The sequence below is a fragment of the Thamnophis elegans genome, chromosome 2 (genome assembly GCF_009769535.1).
Source record: "Thamnophis elegans isolate rThaEle1 chromosome 2, rThaEle1.pri, whole genome shotgun sequence".
Classification (NCBI taxonomy): domain Eukaryota; kingdom Metazoa; phylum Chordata; class Lepidosauria; order Squamata; family Colubridae; genus Thamnophis; species Thamnophis elegans.
This window is the reverse complement of record NC_045542.1, coordinates 86,801,584-86,823,426: the sequence shown is the minus strand read 5'-3', so window position 1 is coordinate 86,823,426 and position 21,843 is coordinate 86,801,584. Positions and strand designations below refer to the sequence as shown.

Here is a 21,843-nt window from a genome sequence, read left to right as displayed (position 1 = left end):
GGTGAGGGAGGGGGGAGAGGAGAGGAGGAGGAGAGCAGGCCTTGGGTATGTTTGGTTGTTCTTATGCAGCGTTGCGTTCGCCGCGTAACTTGCGTTTTGTTCCTAGCCTTTAGTCCGGCTAAGAAGCTACCCGGCTTCCTCCTCGTGATTTCATTGCGGCTTGGGATGTTTCGGGTTCACAATTAGATACTTCTGCTCCCTAGAGGAGAGACTTACCAACGAAGTAAGGAAGTACATAAAAAAATTGTACAATGTAAGAGCTTGTAGCTTTAAAAAGCTACAAAAACTCGAACGTAAAAGACAATTCGTGGAGAGAAATTTGGAGGAGGACCCAGACAGCCGCAAAAGTGGAAGCCACTGCCAGACGAGTTTGTCAAACTTTGTTAAAAAGAACAAAACAAAAATGAAATCGAAGAGCAGAGACCCTGGGCTCAGAAGGACAGGCAATTCCTGCCCGGTATGTAATGCCGTCCTGGCTGGAAGGATTTATAAAACATCAAGGAATCCAGAACGATGTTGCACCTGAGGTAAGAAAACTATACAGGTTACGACCACAATTGAGACCCAAATCTATGTTGCTAAGTGAGACATTTGTTAAGTGACTTTCCCCCCATTTTACTTTTCTTGCCATGTTTGTTAAGTGAATCACTGCAGTTGTTAGTAACACGGTTGCAAAGTGAATCAGGTATCCCTAATGACTTTTGCTTGTCAGAAGGTCACAAAAAAGGGATCATAAGATCCAGGGACACGGCCACTGTCATAAATATGAGTCAATAGCCAAGCATCTGAATTTCAATCACTTATCCATGGGGATATTACAGCACCCATAAGTGTGAAAAACAGTCATAAGACACTTTTCAATGCCATTGTAGCTTTGAACACTCACTAAGCAAACTGTTGTAAGTCAAGGACTACCTGTATTCCAGATCATTATATATAAAAAAAACTGGGCACATCGTTTCTTTTGACCCATAGCACACTCCTTCCACATGTGGAGCTTTGTAATTAACTGTAATCACCTCTGTTCTGACCCAGATATGCATAGGCAAACTCAAATCAAAGTTTTCTTAATCTAGCGTGAACAGTGCTGTATAATCTTCATGCTAGTTGGTGTGTTTCAAGATTATGTATGTAATCGTGTAGCTGTCTGTTCAGGCAATCATTTGCATAAATTATATCACTGCAGCCTGAGAATGTCATTCCAGGTCCTGTAGAGCAAAACTCTGGAGGAAACATTGAATACAGAGGTCGTCTCATCCACACAACACCTCCACTCCAGGGACTCAAGTGAAAGCAGTGCACAGTAGTAAGGAGGATCAACCAGCGATGTTGGAGGATCAACCAGTGCATCCATAAAGCCACAATCCCTCAGTCAAGAAAGAGGAAGAAAAAGAAGACGACGATGGGAGGGGTCGAGATACTGAACAGCATTGTGACTATGTTAGAACAGCTTCAAATCTATACTACAGGGATGTCCCAGTTGAGCCTCATCAACAGCAGGACTTATATAGCCCTTTCTGACTTTCCTAGACAGTGTCTGACAAGCGAACAAGCCAGACTCACTGAAAGACTGCATGATGCTTAATAACTGCAGTGATTTACTTAACAACCATGGCAGAACAGAACATAAAATCTGGGGCAAATCACTCAAGAGCCATCTTTGTTAGCAACTGTAGGGTCTAGGAACAGAGCCAATGCCCCTGCTCTATGGTATATTCTACTCCCAGAGGTGAGGCAGGCCCCCACTCTCCTGGCCTTCTGAAAAGGAATTAAAACATGGCTCTGTGGCCTTGCTTGTGGAACGCAGAGGACCACACAACCTTGGGGCTGGCTGATGCCTCGAGAAGCTTCCCTTCAACTTTTAACTAATTTTAACAGCATTTATTTGTCCTCGCCTCTTTGTAAATCTTTAATTTTAAAACCTTAACTTTTATATACTGTTTTTATGTTTTAATGTTTTATTGTACAACAGATCAGGGTCCCTATTTGTGGGAGATGGGCAGTTCAAAAATGTTCCATCTGCATGCTTCCTGAAACTAGCCCATCTGTGCTAATTTCATTCTTGAATCAAAAACCAGTGACATACTGTAAAGATTGCAGGATTAAGACTCATAGATTGTACTGAATTAAAAGAAAACAGGACTCTGTCCAAAAGTAATATCAAATTTCTCAGATACGGTATTGAGACAGGAGGACATTTAGGATATGGTATCATAGCCTATATTGCCAGTTGGGCTAGCTCACGGGTGTCAAACCCGATTGTGTCACGTGATATATTGCGATGTATCATGATGTATTTTGCCTTTGCAGAGCCGGAGTGGGTGTGGCCTGCACATGATGCATCTGTCTCACAGGCTGCCAGTTTGATACTCCTGGGCTAGGTGATCTTTCTATTGTTCAATTTCAGCTAGCAACTACTCCCTATTGATGTAAGGTGGGACTTTTTTCATGGTAATTGGCAGCCAATTTGGTTTAATGCCAACAATTAAGGTTAGACTTTGGTAAAATATCTTGGTTCTTACAACAATGCAAGCATGTAAGTGTTCAGAGAAAATAAACTTATTTCAAAAGCTAAAGTTCTTTGTAGACAAATCCAAGGACTGTGGTTGAGAGTAATTTTACCAATTCAGGGGTCATCCAGGTATGGAAAAAGCCCCCCCTCCCCCGTACATTCAGGTAAATGCAAGGTTGAAAAGTTGTTTGCCAAAAGAAGTCTGACTCACAAGATCTTTTACAGCACTGGTTCAGGCATGCCTATTTTCCGAGGTCATGCCTCTTCTGAGGGACCTCATTGAACACTTTGTTCTACTCATTTAATCTTTATACACATGCAAGGCCTGAGGATCATTTGCAGCTTAGGCCCTGAATCAGCTTCTGCAACAGGTAACTGATCACCTGACTGCTCCAGAACTGCAAGCTCATCCTCCCAATAGATCGTGCTCTTTCTGACTCTTATCTGCACCTAGCTGAGAGCCTGCTGGTTCCAGAGTTACATGGTCAGAACCTGTTGCATCCTGGTTCTTTCATTTAAAGTCTGATCCATCAATCCAGTCCATAATACCTAGCTAGCTCAACTCCCTACAAGATGTGATTTGTCCACGAGAATGGGGAAACCCTCATCCCACTAACTTCTGTATACTACTTCTGCCCCAAACTATTTTGAGAATTTCCATTGCAATAGAAATTGGGCTTAAGATGTTCTAACATCCTGATTTATTTTTTTAGGATTAGATGGATTATAAAAGGGTGGGGGGAGAGAAAGACTCGGTTCATACTTATTAAAACAACTGGCTTGTAAAAACTTGCATTTGAGTTCTTCATTCTAAAGGTCATGTAAATAAGTGCCAATTTCATTTATTTTTTTCATCTTCTAAAATTAAATTTGTCTTAGAATCCCCATTATGTGCTCTGGAGTAAATAATAAATATGAAATTTCAGAAGCAACAAAGACATTAGGACCAAAAACTGCAAATGATAAATCTTTATGTTGAATAAACTGCCCTAGAGCAACCTGGGAAAATCAGACTTGCGTTTAATGAGGGCTAGGGAACTATGGCCCTTTTATGACTTGCAGACTTCAACTCCCAGAATTCCTGAGCCAGCATGAAATTCTGGAAGTTAAGTCCACAAGTTATTAAAGGGCCAGAGTTCCCCCTCCTGATTTAGTGCAACAGACCTGTCCCAATAGGTTTCCAGAAAATGTAGGGAGGGGGGATATTTTAAAAAGGGCCTGTGGATCACAGCTTCTAATGTGAGCCAACTCCCTTATTGTTTCCACCAAGAATGTTTGGTGAAGAAGCAATAGATGCTGGCTGAATTTCATTCCATCTGCATGTTGTTTGGAATCCTCCAGAGCAAAATGCCCAATTTTGTTCCATTCAGGGACATCTGCAGTCAAGATGGGGATTGATGGCTGCCCTCCAGACTCTAGGCACACATTAGGCTGTATTTATTATTTGAATCAGACATTTTCAGGCCCTTAAAGGTAAACACTATGTTAATTGCTTGATGGAACCTGATGCTTTTTTTGGTGAGAAATGAAAACACTTAGATTTCTTGTATCATATTTTTCTTTGTTGGCACTAGTTAACCTTCTCTGTCATCATAACTCTGTCTTTTATTTTTTAGGAGCTCATAACGTGAAAGCATTTAGCTTTAAAATAAAGATTAAAATATTAGAATTAAAAAATTTAAAACTTAAATATATTGTTAAAATAATGAAATAGAAAAGGAAGAAAAAATATAAAAAGAAAAAATACCTTATGAAAAATTTTGAAACATCAAATTTATAAATAAAATGTGTATAGGTTAATAATAGTTTGACGGAATGATCAATAACAAGAATAAAATACAGTATATGAAATTTCAAAGATGCATTAATAAATTTTAAAATCAAATCAACCCTCAAGGGAAAGATTACTATAATTGATAAATTGCAACTCAGACAAGTAGGTAGTTAAATAGATAGATATAGAAAGTCCTTCCAGATGTATAATTAAAAACAGAAAATTAACAAAAGAATATTGTGCAGAGTTAACATGTTTTTACCCTAACACAATTCAAAATGTTGACCAACTTTGCAGTATTTCTCTTTGCAAGAAATCAATCTAATTAATTCTGTATTGATCCACAATCAGGCAAGCATTGTGCAGCCATAAGGCCTCTGTATTATTTTAATGGGGAACTCCAGGTGCTGCTTTATTTTCTCAAAGAATTATTCCCCCTTGAAGAATTATTTCCATCCCCTTCCTTATTAGTCTTATTTATATTTGCTTTGTGATTTATGGTCCAGAAGCTTTTTAAGGCTGCCTTTTGCATTTGAATTTTCAGCAAGCATCTCTCTTCAGCTCAATCTGTGCCAAGAGGAAGCTTGTCATGGCTTTTAAAAACAGTCTGGTTCATAGTGAGAATTTACTTAATTCTGCATTTTGTGAAACAAGGCTGAAGTATTTTTAGATATTGATCACATTTTGCAAGTCAGTTCTCTAGAAACAGGGTAGAGAAATGGTTGCACTGAGGAATATTCTAATCAAAATATCTGTATGTGAGTCTGTAGTCCAACGCGCACGTTTGCATGCAAAATAAAATAATATGCAAGATGCTGCTTAGTGTGATTGCAGTTTAATACATGTAAAAGATAAATCAATCTTTTAAGCATTTTCAAATTAAATGGAAAATTAAAAAAAGGAAACGTGAGTGTGTCTAAAATTATTCACTCCACATAATTTGTGCAAGAAAAACTGGAATGCAAAAAAAATGCTTTCATTTAATTTTAAAAAATAGGGTTTTGGGGTCCTGGACTGATCCTGCTCCAAATTTATATAATTCTGTGTGTTTTGGTGGCTTTGCAATTTTTTTGTTCATCATAAGCTTTACAAATAGAGGCCTCCTTGTATATTTACATCTGTATGTCTACTGTCCAGAAATTCAGGCAGTTTATGTAAGGGATTCCTCTAAAATAATTTTTATTTCTCTCCCCAACAGCAAGCTGTATGGTTATTTATTTATTGTTTGTTTGTTATTAATTAGATGTATGGTTGCCCAACTCACACTGTAACTCCAGGAGGCATACAGATGGCGTTCAAAGTTTGAAGTGAAAAATAATGTCTGGCCAAATTTTATTATTAGGTCTATTGTTAAGTAACATTTAAATTTAATTCTCTCTCTGGGGGTTTTAATACATGGTAACTGTTTATTAAATTTGCCACAATGAGGAATATAATCCTCAAAATATCAATATCCAAGAGTAAATAATAATAGTAATATATCCAAGAGTAGATAATAGCAATGATAACAAAACAATCATGGATGTGAGACATGAATGCAAAAACTGCAGTGCAAAATAATAAAAATGATCTACTAAAGAGCTGGGTTATAAAGGAAATTTGTGTTATTTGAAAGTATCAATTTTCTTTGATAACCCAAAATTTCAAGCTTGATCTTCATTACATGATTCCATTATATGGAATTGTGTCCCATTGGTTTGCATGCAGTGATAAAAGAGTTGTGACATAATATCACAGGGTACTAAAGAAATACAGGCAGTGTTCACTTAATGAATCTAACTGGAACCAGAATTTGCATTGCCAAAAAAAGTGATTGTTAGGGAGGGAAAGTTGCATTCCTGAACAGCTCAGTGACAGAAGTTCAAGTAGTCCTAGTTAAATAGTTAGACCAGAATTTTTAGGTTAGGACTTCACATTTCTCCTTTTTTGCTATGCTGGCTTCTTTTTCAACTCTTCCCCATCTACTTCCTCCCATCTCTGCCATTTTGGGCATCTGCCATTTTAAGCGTCTGCTACCCTTCACTCAAACCAACACTCTGCCCTGAACCCCACTGACCTGCACTTTGCTCCCCCTGACACTTCTCATGGTTCTTAGCTGACCAGGCCCCAACCCTGCTAGCCTTTTGTGAAGCTCTAAAAACATGGCTATGGTCCTGAGCCTAGGGCGCAACATCAGTGGTGAAATTCAAACTTTTTTACTACCAATTCTGTGGGTGTGGCTTGGTGGGTGTGGCAGCGGAAGGATACTGCAAAATCTCCATTCCCACTCCAGAATCTGTCAGAAGCTGCTGAATTTCACCCCTGCGTTACATTCACCAAGGGCCCTGCCTCCTGGCTCTATCGTTAACAGGATATAAATCTTGCGTTTATATGTACTCAAATTAGAAATTTTTTTTACTGTTTTAATGCTTTTTATTGTTTTACAAATGTTTTGGGTTTTTAAAAATTGTAGTCTTATATTTTGAATATCTATGGAGATTCTCACTCATCCAGGTCATAGTTGTCCCAAAGGTGCTTTTTTTCAAAAGGCAGTTCATTCAGAACTGAAGAAGCTTCTTGGATGAGAAGCGAAACGTCTTCGATCAAAAACAAAGAAAGTCTTGTTGCCTTTTGAAGACGCACCTTTGGGACATACGTTTTCAATTGTGAGCCGCCCAGAGTCTTTTGCTGCGATGGGAAATCAAATCAGATCAAGTCATAAATTAATAAATAGCCAAAGGAAGAAAGTGGCAAAGGTCAATTGAGGGCTTCAGGGGGCAGCAAAGGCAGCAGAGCGCAGGGTGACAGGCCTAATACAGGGAAGGCAGCAGGGAGAGCAGAAAGCAAGACAGTCAAAATGACAGAGATGAGTGGAAATAAGTGGCAGGGAGAAGGAGCACTTCCTGAGGTCGTAAATGTGAATAGGCTGCCAAGCGTCTCATTTTGATCATGTCACTGTGCAGGCACTGCAGTAACTAACTTCCAAGACCAGTCATAAATACTATTTGCTTAATGCTGTGGTAATTTGAATGGTCAGTGAACGAATGCTTGTTAAGCGAGGATTACCTGTATTAGCTGATTGCAATTGAATGAGAAAAGCAACTAATTTATAGCCCAGCAATTATAACAACAGCACCCTCCCCCCCCCCAAAGATAAAGATGGAATCCTCTCTGCTAGGGTTCTGGAAAGCTTTGAAACCTGACCTCTGAGGGGTGATGTTTATTATCTGTTTAAAGTCCCTGATTTATTCTGTTGGTTTTGGTGGGGTTTTTTTCATATTAAATTGTTCTAGTCTCTAGGCTGTCCATCTGATTTAATGTTTTTAGCTGTTTTCATAAGGTTTTTCCCCCTAGTTTGGTATGTTATGCAGAGTCCACTGAAATTGGGAAGCTGGTATATTTAAATAAAAAATAATAAATTAATAAATGATGAGTACAACATTCCAAGGAAGAATCATAAAATCACAGAAATGGAGAGCTGAGGACACATGGATCACCCAGCCTCACTCCCTGCAATTAAATAATTCATGAAAGGTGGCTATCCAATGTATTTTCCAAATAAAAAATAAAAAATTGAAGAATAAAGATAAAGTCCTAGTGCATTTAGGAGAGGTGTATTGTTTTCAAACCCCTTGGGAAAAAATACAGCTTTCAAAACTTTCAAGTGATGAAATCCAAGAAGCAGATTAATATTCAGAAGAGTTATAAACTATAATTATTGTAGCAGCACTCTACCCGCCACTTCAGCAGTTCTAAATTGGAATGCAGGTAAGGGTTTGGCTGTTGATACTTGCAGACAAACATGTGATATTTGATTCTTTTTATTGATACATCTTGCAGCAATTTGCTAAGTAATCCTCATTAGCTTTGACCCAAACAACAGCTAAATTTTCTGAATTCCTTTGAGTAGTGTGCTTTGCTCAAAGATGGGGCATAAAGAATCAGGAAGAATGGCCACACTTGAAAAAGATGAGCAGTTTGATTATCAGAAACTGCCTTTTTCTTTTTGTGAGATATTTTGCCATTCAAATTGAAAACAAGACATTTCTTTCCTTCTCTAGACCGGTCTTCCTACACTCTGTAGTTTTCTAGACGGGTAGCTTTGGAATGGAACTAGGTGGCACAATGGGGAAGGCTGAAGCAAATACACACCTTCTGTGAAGCTTTGCCAGCATGCACACCCAGGCATTAATGGGATGACAGCCAACCCACTCTAAAATCTGCTGGTCCAGTTCCAGGATCAGCAGCTGCTGAATAACCAGAGAAGACATGGTTGAGATTGTATTCAACTGCATTAAGGTGGCCATAGACCTGCAACCACAAACCGGGTCAAAATTTGGCTATGTCTCCGCGCAAGAAATTAACTTTCTCTGGAGCAGCAGCTTCTCAGGCTTTCAAGAGTTATTACTTGACCAGAGCCCGAGAAAATTGATTAAGGTTTTAAAAAAAAAACTTTCAATAGTTCAGCACTTTGAGTGCATATATGGAAAACACAGACACAAAGGGTGCTCAAATGGCTGAATTGTGGGACGTTCTTGAAAATTCCAAATAGCAAGCTAGAATTAAGTATTCCTCCTTTCCAGAAGAAGGGAAGAAAGAAGTAAGTAAAAAGTAACTACGGTATTCCTTTTTTTTCCAGAAAGCACAAATCCCTCGGAAGAATATTTCTGATGTTTCTGTTCATGAAGATCAGTGCAGGGCATGGTAAAGAGCTGAAGATCTTGTTTCGTGATAAGATGCAACTTTGGTTGGGTGCCAATATCATCTAATTATGAACTATATTGTAGCTTTAGTGCCAAACTCTGTATTTTTTTAAATTTCTCTGATAAGCAAGTCTGCCTCACTTGAAAAATCTAGTTTATTAACCCAGTTTCTCCAGATTATTTCATTCCCTGCTCTTTTTTAAATAAATGTTTATGAACAACCTTCATAAGTGAAGTAATAAAAGAAGGTGCAAACTAATAATAAAAAATGGAATAAAAAGCTAAAGAAAGCAAAAAAGAAAAATAGAAAGAGGAAAAAAGAAATGGGAAAAACTATGAAACTTCCCACCCTTATCACAACAAGTATAAACAATGTCCCTATTTCTTCACCTCCTCTTAGTTTTACAATTAACAGTTATCCAGCTTAGTCTGGATAGGCTCTTTAGAGTCAAATGAGAAGGGAGTTGAAGAGCATTAAACTATTGCTTGCTAGGAATGATAAAAAGAAGCAGTGAAGAGGGAAGAGCTTTTCATGAAAAACTTTATAAGAGAAAAGTTTTAAGAACCCAATCCTTGTACTCATTTTCAACTTCAAAATTACAATCTCCAGAAGTTCACTGTGGTAAAAAAAAATTAAGAGAAATGTCCCAGAACTAAGATTCTAGTTAAACTAGAATCGGCAAGCTATTTGGGCAAATGATTTTATTTTAAGTTATGGAAACTTATAGTAGGAATTCTTACAAATGGATACAATGGCATTGGAAGGGGTGGAGGGTTGCTATAAGAATTGAAACTGGCAAAGTAACTTCCAGAGGTTCCCAGGCTAGGAAGAACCATTATGTAATGCTGTCTCAGTCTTTGTACTTCGTAGTAGGCAATCAACTGTTGCATTTAGGGCTTTAGTTTTGTTTCCAATAAAGATTCTAGTCTGGTTGGTCATGTCTGAATTTTCTGCCAAGTCAAGCCCAGCTGGATTAAGTGTCTGGAGAGCAGTGATTTACTATCAAGCTCTAGTGTGAAGCTCAATTATGGCCTAAGCAAAATGGTTCCCAGAGTAGCCCCAATCCATACTAAAATACCCATTTACAGAAAATAACTACAGGAACTGCTCCTATTTTACAATTAGATTTGTTTTTCCAACTAATTCCTAGTTTAAAAAAATAGAAATAACCATCAGATATATTTGGGAACCTGTTTCTGGACAACATTTGGCATGTTCCTCATACAATGAAGTATTTGTTTCAATTTATTTTATTGATTAAATGTCACACATCTCCCCTGCAAGGTGACTCTGGGTGTTTTGTTTCAATTGATTTTCCATTTTGGTAAGGGTTAGATTAGAGTACAATGGGCAACAGCATAAGACAAACGGGAGATCATGAGTACAAATCCCACCTTAGCCATGAAAGCCAGCTGAGTGATTTAGTGCCAGCCATTCTCTCTAAGTCCAACTCACCTCACCAGATTTGTGTTGTAGGGAAAATAGGAGGAATAAAGTCTGTTTGCTGCTCTGAGTTACTTGTACAACTAACAAAGGTAGGATAGAAATAAATAAAATAAAATATGGCTGTGCAAACACTGTTCTCGTCATAGCAGTGTAATCCCATCCAGGACTAAAGATGGCGATTTCCCAGTATCAGGAAGTTCTCCCCCATACAGCAACTCAGCCTTGTTAGGTTGAAGCCTATTCTTCTCCCTCCAGACTTCCATAGCCTTTGGAGGCATCACTTGGTTAGCCCGGAGCAGAGTATCTAAGTATCATCAGCACATTGATGTTACTAAATATTAAATAGGAGCCAGAAGAGTATTGACCATTGAGAAAAGTTTTTCATTTTTGACAGCCTCTTTTCACATTCAATCCTTAATGGTTTCTTTAAATTCGTTCCATAATTCCATTGATTCTCTACCAATGATATTCAGAATTTCAAAGCAATTTCTGATGTTCTCCAAGAAGATGGGAGTAGATGTTCAAGGTCATGGCATGGAAACTGGGTCCCTTTCTTCTTTAGCTCAACTTGGAGACTGCAGTTGAACAAGCTCCTGGTCTGTTCTGCAGGCTGTGCCTGGCTCTCTGTGTCTTTGATGCTACGATTTTTCTCCGCCTCCTCATTTTTGCTGCTCTGCTTAACTAGAGCCTGAGGAACCTTGCAGAACACCTTTGCCCTGCTCTCTTCTCTACCTGGCGAGCCCTTTTGATGGGTGGAGGCTGCAGCTCAGATGTCTCACCTTCGAAGTCTGAAAGTAGCTACTCCTGTTGATTACTGGATGGCCCCACCTCAACTGCCTCCAAGTCCTCAGGCGGTAGTTCATCTGGTAACTCTAGAGATGGCTGCTCCGTTGTCAATCTCCTCATCTGAGTCTCAGCTTGCCATGACAATAATAATGGAAACCTGTCAGTTTTGAAGCGGATGACAGTTTCTCTCCCCTTCATCTGAACCCAAAGTCCAGTTTCTTTGAGTTTCTTTCTAGTGCTATAATTTTTTTCCCCAGGCCTGAGTATTTTTTTCCCCGAACCTCCTTCCCCTTAATAATTTACTCACCCCTTTTCCATTCCCAAGCCTTGGTTTACATTGCCATCACTGGCCTGGAACTATCACACATTAATTAATTAATTAGTGCAGGCAACACCACTTATCGGCCTCATTAATGAGGCCCGTTAAAGCAGAGGCCTCAGTGACAGCACAATTTATGTCAATGTACTTTTGAGCCAACTCAGGGACAGGAGGAATACAGAGTATAGAATTTTGATGGCGAACCTAAGGCACGGGCGCCAGATGTGGCACGCAGAGCTCGCTCTGCTAGCGCATGCGCCGTTGTCCTAGGTCAGATCTCAGTGGCATTTCTTTTGTGAACTTCTGTTTCCCTGCAAATGATGAAGCAGAACTTCACAAAAGAAAAAGATCTTACCTCTTGCTGTGCTGCCAATGTTGGGGTCTCCTGCCGGCCAGTTGGTCTTTGGGCCTCTGCTGCGCGTGCGCCCATGCCCACACATGTGCGTACATTTGTGCATGCACGCATATGCACATGTCCAGGCATGTGCACCGGAAACCTTTCCGTTTGGGCATGTGCGTGCACACAGTTTGCGCACTCGGTGTCTAAAAGGTTCGCCATCACTGCTATAGAGTCTCCTGCTCGAGCAGGGGATTGGACTAGAAGACCTCCAAGGTTATTCTGTTATTCTATACCAGTGATGATGAACCTTTTAGACGCCGAGTGCCCAAATTGTGTGCATGCACATGGCCAAACTGAAAGGTGCGCGGGCGTGAATGTGCAAACATGCACATGTGTGGGCATGTGTGCATGCTCAGCAGAGACCCGACGACCAGCTGGCTGGTGGGAGGCAGGGCATCCCAACCCTGGCAGTGCAGCATGAGGTAAGATCTTTTTCTGGCGTAAGCTTCTGTTTCATCGTTTGCAGGGAAATTATGCCCCATTTAATGACCTTCCTTGCCACGGTTGTTAAGGGAATCACGGCAGTTGTTAAGTTAGTAACATGGTTGTTAAGTGAATCTGGCTTCCCCCATTGACTTGGCTTATAAGAAGTTCACAAAATGTGATCACAACACCCTGGGTCATAAATATGAGTCAGTTGCCAAGTGACTGGATTTTGGTTACATGTCCATGGGGATGCTGCAACGATCATATATGTCAAAAATAGTTTTACGTCACTTTTTTAGTGTCTTTTGTAACGTTGAATGGTCACTAAATGAACTGTAGTAAGTTGAGCACTTTGTGTGTGTGTGTGTGTGTGTGTGTGTGTGTGTGTCTGATAGTATGTGGGAATGACTTTGGGAGATAGGACGAAGAGTCACAGCTAGGGTAACAGTCAGATAAAATGGCATCTTAGCCCACAGAAGGAATAGAAGTGGAGCAAATGTCTCAGAAGGGACTTTCCTAGTTTCTTGGGCTGTAAAGATGATGGGAGGAAAATGTATTTGCAGTCTTACAAGACTGATATCAGTCTTGTGAAGCAATCCAGACAAGAAGCACACCCAGAAGTACTAGTTCTACTTTATTGTAAGATTACATTAACAAAATTTTGCAAATCTGAAAGTACGGTAGCTTTCTCTCCCAATACTTTGTAGAGAAGACTTCCCAGGGAAGCACATGTCAGGCTATTTGAAGGACCATCTTTTCCCAGTTACATCTACCCAACCCACCAAAGCAGGGAGTTAGGGTAGGTTACGCGTCCCCTGTCTCAAGGAGATCCTTCTCCATGGTGGCTCCCATCCTGTGCAACATCAGCCCTGCAAAAATAAAATTGGCCTCCCACTTTGACGCTCTTTCAAATAGCCAGCAGGCCTAGAGACCCCAGGGTGATAGGGAACCCACGAAGTGGTTCGGTTGGACTGATGTCACCTGAGGGATGGGGTTCATAGAGATTTATGTTTGGGGTTTTATTTCTGTAAGCTGCCTGGAATTGCCATGACTGAGTTGGATGGCCACATACAGTTCCTTCATAAATAAATAAAATAAAAATTAAGGCGCTGAGTTTGTCGATCAGAAAGGTCGGCAGTTCAACGTTTCGAATCCCTAGTATAGGTCTCCTGCATAAGCAGGGGGTTGGACTAGATAATCTCCAAGGTCCCTTCCAACTCCGTTACTGTTAAACATTTAAAAAGTGAACGCACTTTGAATGCTGAGTTTCTTAATTTCAAGCTGGTTCATTATCTTTACTTTTTAATACTCCCAGCTGTGGCTCAGTGCCCCCAAACCCTGGGAGGTGTAAAGGTAATTAAATAAAACCCTCTGATGGAAGGATTTAATGCATACCTTATCCCTGTTTTTTTCTTATTCTTTTCTCTTTCCCTACTTGAAACTGGTCCTAGGACTACAACACAGGCCTCTGATTATATGAGCAGGCCGCACCCTGCTTGGTCCCATGAGGGTTGTGATGGCAGAATATTTGGGGAATCCAGCTGTTTGTTCTTCTTTGATGCCATTTGTTCCTGGAAATTAGAGCAAGATTTCTTTTGCCTTCTAAATTAGTTCCATTTTATAGTGCTCTTTAACTACTTCCTGAGGAAATTTCAACAGGCATCTTGGCAGGCATTGATTCCAGGCAGAATCTCATCTCATCAGGAAGCTTAAAAGGTAAAGAAGCATTGTAATTATCTCTCTAGTGAGTTGGCAAGCTGGTGAGAGGCACGCCACCATCTAAACGGCACACTGAAGTTGTAATAACAGCTAATGCTCTAATTGATGCAGTTAAGGGTTTTAAAACATTTTCATTGCAATTAGGAGTCTGGGGCCCAAAGATGTTTCAATAGCATTTGTGAAACACATGATCAAGGGGAGCAAAACATTAAATGCCCTGTTCACCCCAATGCGCTCAGCAATGGAATTAGGCAATTAAATGTTTAACTTGAATTCCACTAAGCTTGGGTTTATGAAGCATGGCATATGCTAGTAGAATTTTACAGTCTAGAAAAAACATTTAAAGAATACATTTTACTTTTTATTAAAACATAAAAGCAAAGCAATGTATATTGTGACTATCAATAAGAAGGGAAAGGAAAACTTACAAATTATCTTTCCACTTGTGCCTCCTTTTTATGGGTCCAGGCTTGATTTTTTTCTCCAAAATGCTCATTTTTTCTCCTATTATACCCACCTTTCCCCCTTCAACATTTTTTAAACTGAGGTTGCTCAATCATTATGGAACTTTTTGGAAAAGGATGAATTAGTAATACAATTTCTGCATGTGTGATGCTGCTCTCTCATCTCTCTTACTGGCCCATTTCAGCTCCAATTCTCTTGATGTTCACTGATATTATATTGGTGTGGATAAGTAAAGAATTCTCTTTCAAATATAGAGAAAATGAAAAGTGCAATACAGTTCTATGTGTAAAGTGAATTAATATCACCATCAACCTTAAGAAAAACGAAGTGCTTGAACTATTTTAACTTCCTTTTTCTCCTATCATAATTTAAGATTTGGTTAAAAAGGTTTTTTTTTCAGAATTTCATGGTTTGTTTCCTTATTAGCAGTGTGATATTTTTTTTAAAAAAAGTTATACTTTGGAGATCTGGATTCAATAATATTTATGATTAAACTTTTCTAAACAAAAACATAAGCATATAAATGTTTTCAAAAATCCCTTCAAATTTTTACAGTAATATTGATTTATTATCAGCAATTTGGCGGCAAAATGATTTACTTTGTATTGGAATTAAATGTAGAAAACTAGTTAAGTTTCTAATGTTTGAACCAGATCAGACTCACCTGGCACTACTGAGACCACATGGTTTCATCCGTCCTTCTCCACAATTCATCCATAGCAGCCATACGGTGATGAGCAGGTGGCCTTTTCAAACTGTAATTGACATGGCGGCATACCTACCGTTCTCCCTTTTAGTTTCCACCAATGCAGAGCCTGATAACATTGTCAAGGATTGAATTTCAGATAAGCTAACACATAGCAGGCAACCAAAGTATTGCTTTTGGACTTCTTTCAAAACCTTCCTTTTCTCCACAAGAATTGCAGTGAAGTTGAAGTGGTGGCTGATGGAATGGTTTAGTAGGGACAGCTTAATCAGCACCATACTGGAATTGTAATATAGGCTGTGTCAGACTTAAATTGGAAGCACCAACATGGAATGTCCTCATGCCTGGTTCCAGCTTTGCCCAACCTCAATTTACTTTGGTTTGGAAGCTGTAATGGAAGAATGCCACCCAGTTTTCACTATCTGTTTGCAACACATGATGGATTTCAGGTTTCAATCTGGGTGATCATTTAATGGGCATTAGCGTTTTAAAGTTTGCATGCTGATTCTTCAGCATTCGCAGCCCATCAGCTTGCCAAGATCAAACACATCGTAAAAAGTCATATGAGATTACTCTCTTGTTTAAATGTGAGACCAGGTCAGCTTTATTATAGCCATAGGCCAGTGGCTACATATAAACTACTGCCATCTCCCTGCATTTAATCATTAGTATTAAATTGACCGAGGAATATTCATTATTTATCTTTTGGAAACTTTTGGTATATTTGCACCAAAGAAGAGGCTTGCAAATGGGATTTAAATCTGCAGTGTCAACAGAGACACAAATCCAACAATATTTATGAATATATTGCTTTTTGTCCCATAAAGCCTAACAATATTTTCCAAGAAGTGTCCTGATAAATAAGGCTTTGGAAACAATACAAGAACAACAAGTACTTTAATTTTCTGTCCCTTGGTCCCTAAGAAAAAGGGGGGGGAAATGGGATGTGATGCAATCCGGATGCCATTTTGGCATGTTCTCCTTATTTACAGAAATTCCCGTCACCTTGTACCCGTTGTCAGTGATGATACCAAGTGGAAGTGTGCACGGCGTTCTCCTCGGGATATTACTGTAGATTGCCATATAGTCCTCCTTTGCATTTTGTTTTGTTTTGGTCTTTTGTTTCACTTTCCTTATCTCAGGAGAGTGACAACTGTTGCTCATTAAAAAGGAAAAAAAATTAGGTAGGGGCTGATGATTACCAGCAGAAGACTATTTATAACCTCTTGAACAATAGCTGACCTTGGCAGCTTCAAATACTTGGACAGCCTTGCATTCTCACTGCCTTGGAGTATCGTGTTCCCACCCAACTGCCTAGGGCTGGCTTTCCCACTTGTGATTGCCAAGATGCTGCCTGTGGGTGGAGGCACAAGAAGAAAGCATAAACCGTACAAGGAATTTAAGGCAAGGGAGCTGGTGTTTTCTGTAGTGAGCTCAGGAAACATTTTATTTGCCTTTTCCCTGGAGTATAAAAATATTGGCCACTGCTCTTTTTCAGATCCTTAATTGTTAGTGTTGGGCTCTTTGTTGCTATTTAAAGTAATAAATGCATGGTTTCTACTTTTGACCTAGTCTGTTTTCTGCTTATGCATTTCATTTTGCTACTTTCAGTTTAAAACTACTACCACCACATGTGCAACAAATCATAAAGGTATTAGCACTGCTTTCTCTTCTCTCTCTCTCCCTCTTGTGTGTTCATGCACACATCCACAGCCATCCACACACACTTTTAACTCTCAAAAAAGCAGGAGAAAATTATGCAAAATTTGTTTATCACAGCTTCTAGTTATACTACTACACTTGTTTATTTGTTGCACATATCACGTACAGACATGTACAGGCATATTTCTACATATACAATACAATACAATAGCAGAGTTGGAAGGGATCTTGGAGGTCTTCTAGTCCAACCCCCTGCCTAGGCAGGAAACCCTATACCGTTTCAGACAAATGGCTATCCAATATCTTCTTAAAGACTTCCAGTGTTGGGGCATTCACAACTTCTGGAGGCAAGCTGTTCCACTGATTAATTGTTCTAACTGTCAGAAAATTTCTCCTCAGTTCTAAGTTACTTCTCTCCTTGATTAGTTTCCACCCATTGTTTCTTGTTCTACCCTCAGGTGCCTTGGAGAATAGTTTGACTCCCTCTTCTTTGTGGCAACCCCCGAGATATTGGAACCCTGCTATCATGTCTACCCTAGTCCTTCTTTTCATTATACTAGACATACCCAGTTCCTGCAACCGTTCTTCATATGTTTTAGTCTCCAGTCCCCTAATCATCTTTGTTGCTCTTCTCTGCACTCTTTCTAGAGTCTCCACATCTTTTCTACATCGTGGTGACCAAAACCGAATGCAGTATTCCAAGCGTGGCCTTACTAAGGCATTATAAAGTGGTATTAACACTTCATGTGATCTTGATTCTATCATTCTGTTTATGCAGCCTAGAACTGTGTTGGCTTTTTTGGCAGCTGCTGCACACTGCTAGCTCATATTTAATTGTTTGTTATATGAATAAGGAATGCATGTGGTAACATTAGAACTGTTACTTTGGGGAGGGCGATGTCTGTGTCTTTTAATGTCTTGACGATGCTGTGTCATTGGCCAAAAATCTGAATGGTTTGCAGTTAGGAAAGGAGCATGTTGAAATGATTTGGTTTTTTAGAGAGAATGGAAAGAATTGAATCAGGAAACAAAACAATATATGAAGGAAAAATGAATGGGATCCAGAGGAAGGGAAAGACTGAAAAACAAATTGTGATTGGAAGAACTAGATAAAATCCTAAAAAGAAAGAAATGAAAAGTTCAAGGACCAAAAGACAATCTATTTGAATTGATGAATGAAGGTGTTGAAAAAGTACAGAAAGATATGACTGGTATTTATATACATTAGATTTAGCTATATTTTCTTTTCTTTTTTTCTTGTCTATTTAATTAATGTATATATCAAACTTCTTAACATCCCATCTCCCTCAGAGGAGCACTGGGTGAAGGACAATTTAATCAATATAATAAAATATTAAAAATGGGATAATTTAAAAGAATTTGTAATTTTTAATGTAGTATAATAGCTGTGCATATATAGCCCACGTTTTCTTAAGGCTATAGGAATATCCCAAATGAATACCTTATCCCTTTTATCTGACTTCTCACTCTAATATTGCTTACATTTGGTTAATCTATTCTATTGATAATAATCTATTGGTAATGGTGATTCCTTCAGTGACCACTAGATGGATTCCTTGGTTTTTGCTATAGAAAAAATACAAATAAGGTAGTAAGAATTTCATTTTATCTGGGAGTATCTGTATCTGCTGTTTTAATGGCACACTTCTTTTTTGCTAGGGAGAATCTGAAAAGTGCTCAAAATTATAAAAAGAATGGGCTAATATTTTTGCTTTAAGATTTTTTAAGAAACATATTTAAAATGAATGCTCAGTTCGGTTTCCATGTTCTTTCCATTTGCAGCTGTTCAGATCATTTGGCTTCCATAAGACCCAAGTAGAATCATAATATATTATGTATGTTTTCAACCAATTATCTAATCATTATAGATGCTGTTGCAAATGATTCCCTAAGCCACAATGGAAAGAAATGTGTGAGAGTGACAAATTGTATTCAAAGGAGAGTCTGTGAAATGGAAGAAGCCACTTTTATAGATCATTTTTTTTCCAGTGCTTACATCGTATTGCTTTTGCAAGAGAATAGCCCAAATATTAGTAAAATATGTCCATACTTTAGGTTTAATATATAAGAAAATTTACCAAGTGGCATATGTAACATTAGTTTTAAATTACACCTGAATTTAATCTTGTGCTAGGTATGGTAATTTCTTTTTTTCCTTAATTCATGATCCTGAAAGATGGTTTTAACCACTGTAGCTCTATAGAATTTGATGTTTATTTCTTTGTTTTGTTGTTCATATTCTTGGTGTAGGCTGTTGCATACGCCACTCTGTAAATTATTCTTTTGATCTAATAGAATAGAATGTAACCTAAACTACTAGTCACATTAATAAATAACAGGAAATCTATGCTTAGGTATTTTAACACTTGTAATACCTTAACATGTATACCAGAGGTGGGTTGCTCCCAGTTCGGCCTGGATCAGCCGAACTGGTAGTAGCGGCGGCAGGAGGCTCTGCCCACCCACCTGGACGCTTCTGCACATGCGCACAAGCATCGTGTGAGCAGGAGCACGCCCGAACCAGTAATCAAAAAATTTGCAACCCATCACTACTGTATGTATTCAGATGATAATGTGTTGTTTTTAGTTTTGTTTCTAAATTCAAAAATATGATCTTCAATGTCAAAAGAGCCCAATTCTCTATCCACTGTGAGGCTCAGCTGAGAATATTATATTCCTTTCTTTCAGCACTGCTCTATGAAGCAAGGCTGATTCTCCATTCCAATCTTCTCTATGTGATCATCTACTTACTATAATTGCATGCCTGCATGAAGACTGGGTGGTGTAAATCAATCTTTCTGTATTCTAGAATGTGGAAATGGCTTCATAAATTGATAGAAATGGAGATATTTTTTGTTTGCTTCACTGTGTGGCTCTTCCAGGACTTCCATTAGTCATCTACTGTTCAGGCTGATTTAGACTTTTAAACTAAATAGTTTACTGTACCTTAATGTTACCTTTATCTTTATCCTGCTGATTGTTATCAACAATGTAGGCATTGGTTTTTTTCATACAGCTAATAATAGTGCAGAATAGAATGGAATGGAATGAAATGAAGTGGAGTGGAATGGAATAGAATAGAATAGAATAGGAATAGAATAGAATACCAGAGTTGGAAGGGACCTTGGAGGTCTTCAACCCCATGCTCAGGCAGAAAACTCTATACCAATCTCTTTTTAAAACTTCCATCTTAAAAACCTCCTCAACTTATAACCATTCGTTAAGTGACTTACTACCAATTAATGATTGTTGCAACTTCCCAGGATTACTATGATCACCATTTATGATTTTCCCATCCAAGCAAAGTTAATGGGAGGAGTTGGATTTGGTTAGCAACCATGTGATTCACTTAGAACTGCAGCAATACTTGGGAAAGATTCACTCAATGACCTCATTGCTTAAAAGTGAAGTTCTAATCCTAACTATGGACATACTGTAAGTTGAGAACTACCTGTAATGTATTAATTGTGAAATCCTACTGTTCAGGAAGGTTATGTGAAAAAAAGATTGTCCAAATGGTTGTCCAAATTACCTTTCTTTTCATCTTCTCAGGATCAGTTACACTTGTTGGCATCCCTTCTTATACTCCTCTATTGACATTACTAAAGTCTTATGTTCCTTTGTATCTCCTCCTGGGGCTACTCTGTCAAAAGGGGAGGGTAGAAAGCAAAGTGGAAAGATGCAATTACTAGTTTAAAAGAAGCAAACAATTATCTATTTAAGAGAATAGTCTTGAGAAGAGCCTGCCTGCCCTCAAATTTAAACCTATAAACATAGATGATTTGGCAGATATAAACATATCTCATTTTCTCAGCTTCTGCAGTGAGACACTTCAGGAAAAACTTCAAGGATATTTTAACTTGGAAAATAACATCACTGTGAGTTTGAATTTATATTCATAATATGTTTATTTTCACGATAAAAAAGGGAAGATGGTTAGGGTGAGAGATGGTTCCCTTTGCTTTGTGTTTGGATAAACTTCCTGTTCATTTCAGACGTTTGAAACAAAAAGAACTAATGCATATGGATTCTGGTTTGGACCACGGAAATTGGCTGCCTGAGAGCAAGCAGAGATTATACCTCACTTCCCTATCCAGTTGCACAGAACCCAAAAACAGGTTTGGCACACAAGATAGAAATTTGCACAAAGACAGCAACACATGAAATGGTATAACTTTTCTTTGCCCTGTCATGATATTCAGCCCATGTTGCACTTTGCATCATTGTGGGCAGTGCTGATTTACACCTTGAGTTTCCATCTCCTACTCCAGGTGCCCACATGGTTAGCATCTGCATGTTCGGAGTCTAGACATTCAATGTGGATGTATGTGCAGTCAAGGATGGTCCATTTCAGTAGCTTTTATTGATATCATATAAACAATATCACTTTTAAGTCCTATTCTTATTCATGTTATTAGAATATAGGTAGACCTGTAGTTACAAATGTAATGGAAACTACCCATTATAGTCGGAAGTTGCAATGGGTGTAAACCGGGTCGGTCACATGATCAACCAAGTTTTATGACTTTTTCTTGCAGTGGACATTAATTGAAAGCTGTGGTCATTAAGCAAACACATTGTTCGCTATAGTACAGTTTTGCTGAATGTTGGGAGCAAGTGCCAGTTTTCAGTAAACTAATGTGAAACAGAGTCACTTGATTGCCGGACACTCAAAATGGCCATAAATGTGACTGTATTGCTGAGTGCCCAAAGGACAGTCACATGACCATGAATGAGTGACTATCAGAACTTCAGATCTTGGTCATAAGTCGCCTTTTTCAGGTAGGTCATAACTTCGACTGGTTGTTAAGTGTGTGATCATAATTCAAGAACTACTTATAAGGCTGATATTGAAAGTGCTACTCACTGAAAGGCTGATCACTGAAGATGATAAGAAAAGCTATTTAATTGATGGAGATCTTGC

At 38.7% G+C, this 21,843-nt stretch overlaps 1 long non-coding RNA gene across 2 annotated transcripts in view; it reads left to right on the top strand.

Annotated features, from left to right (window-relative positions):
- Nucleotides 1-18: 18 nt before the first annotated feature.
- The window catches only part of LOC116502715, a 31,440-nt gene continuing 9,615 nt past the window's right edge, over nt 19-21,843 (top strand). Inside the window, exons 1-2 of one of the 2 annotated variants that reach the window (XR_004254581.1) lie at nt 19-527; nt 1,206-2,580. This is a non-coding gene — a long non-coding RNA (uncharacterized LOC116502715). Of the gene's footprint in view, nt 528-1,205; nt 2,581-21,843 lie in introns of those variants that run through there. The other variant, XR_004254582.1, reaches the window with a different exon arrangement.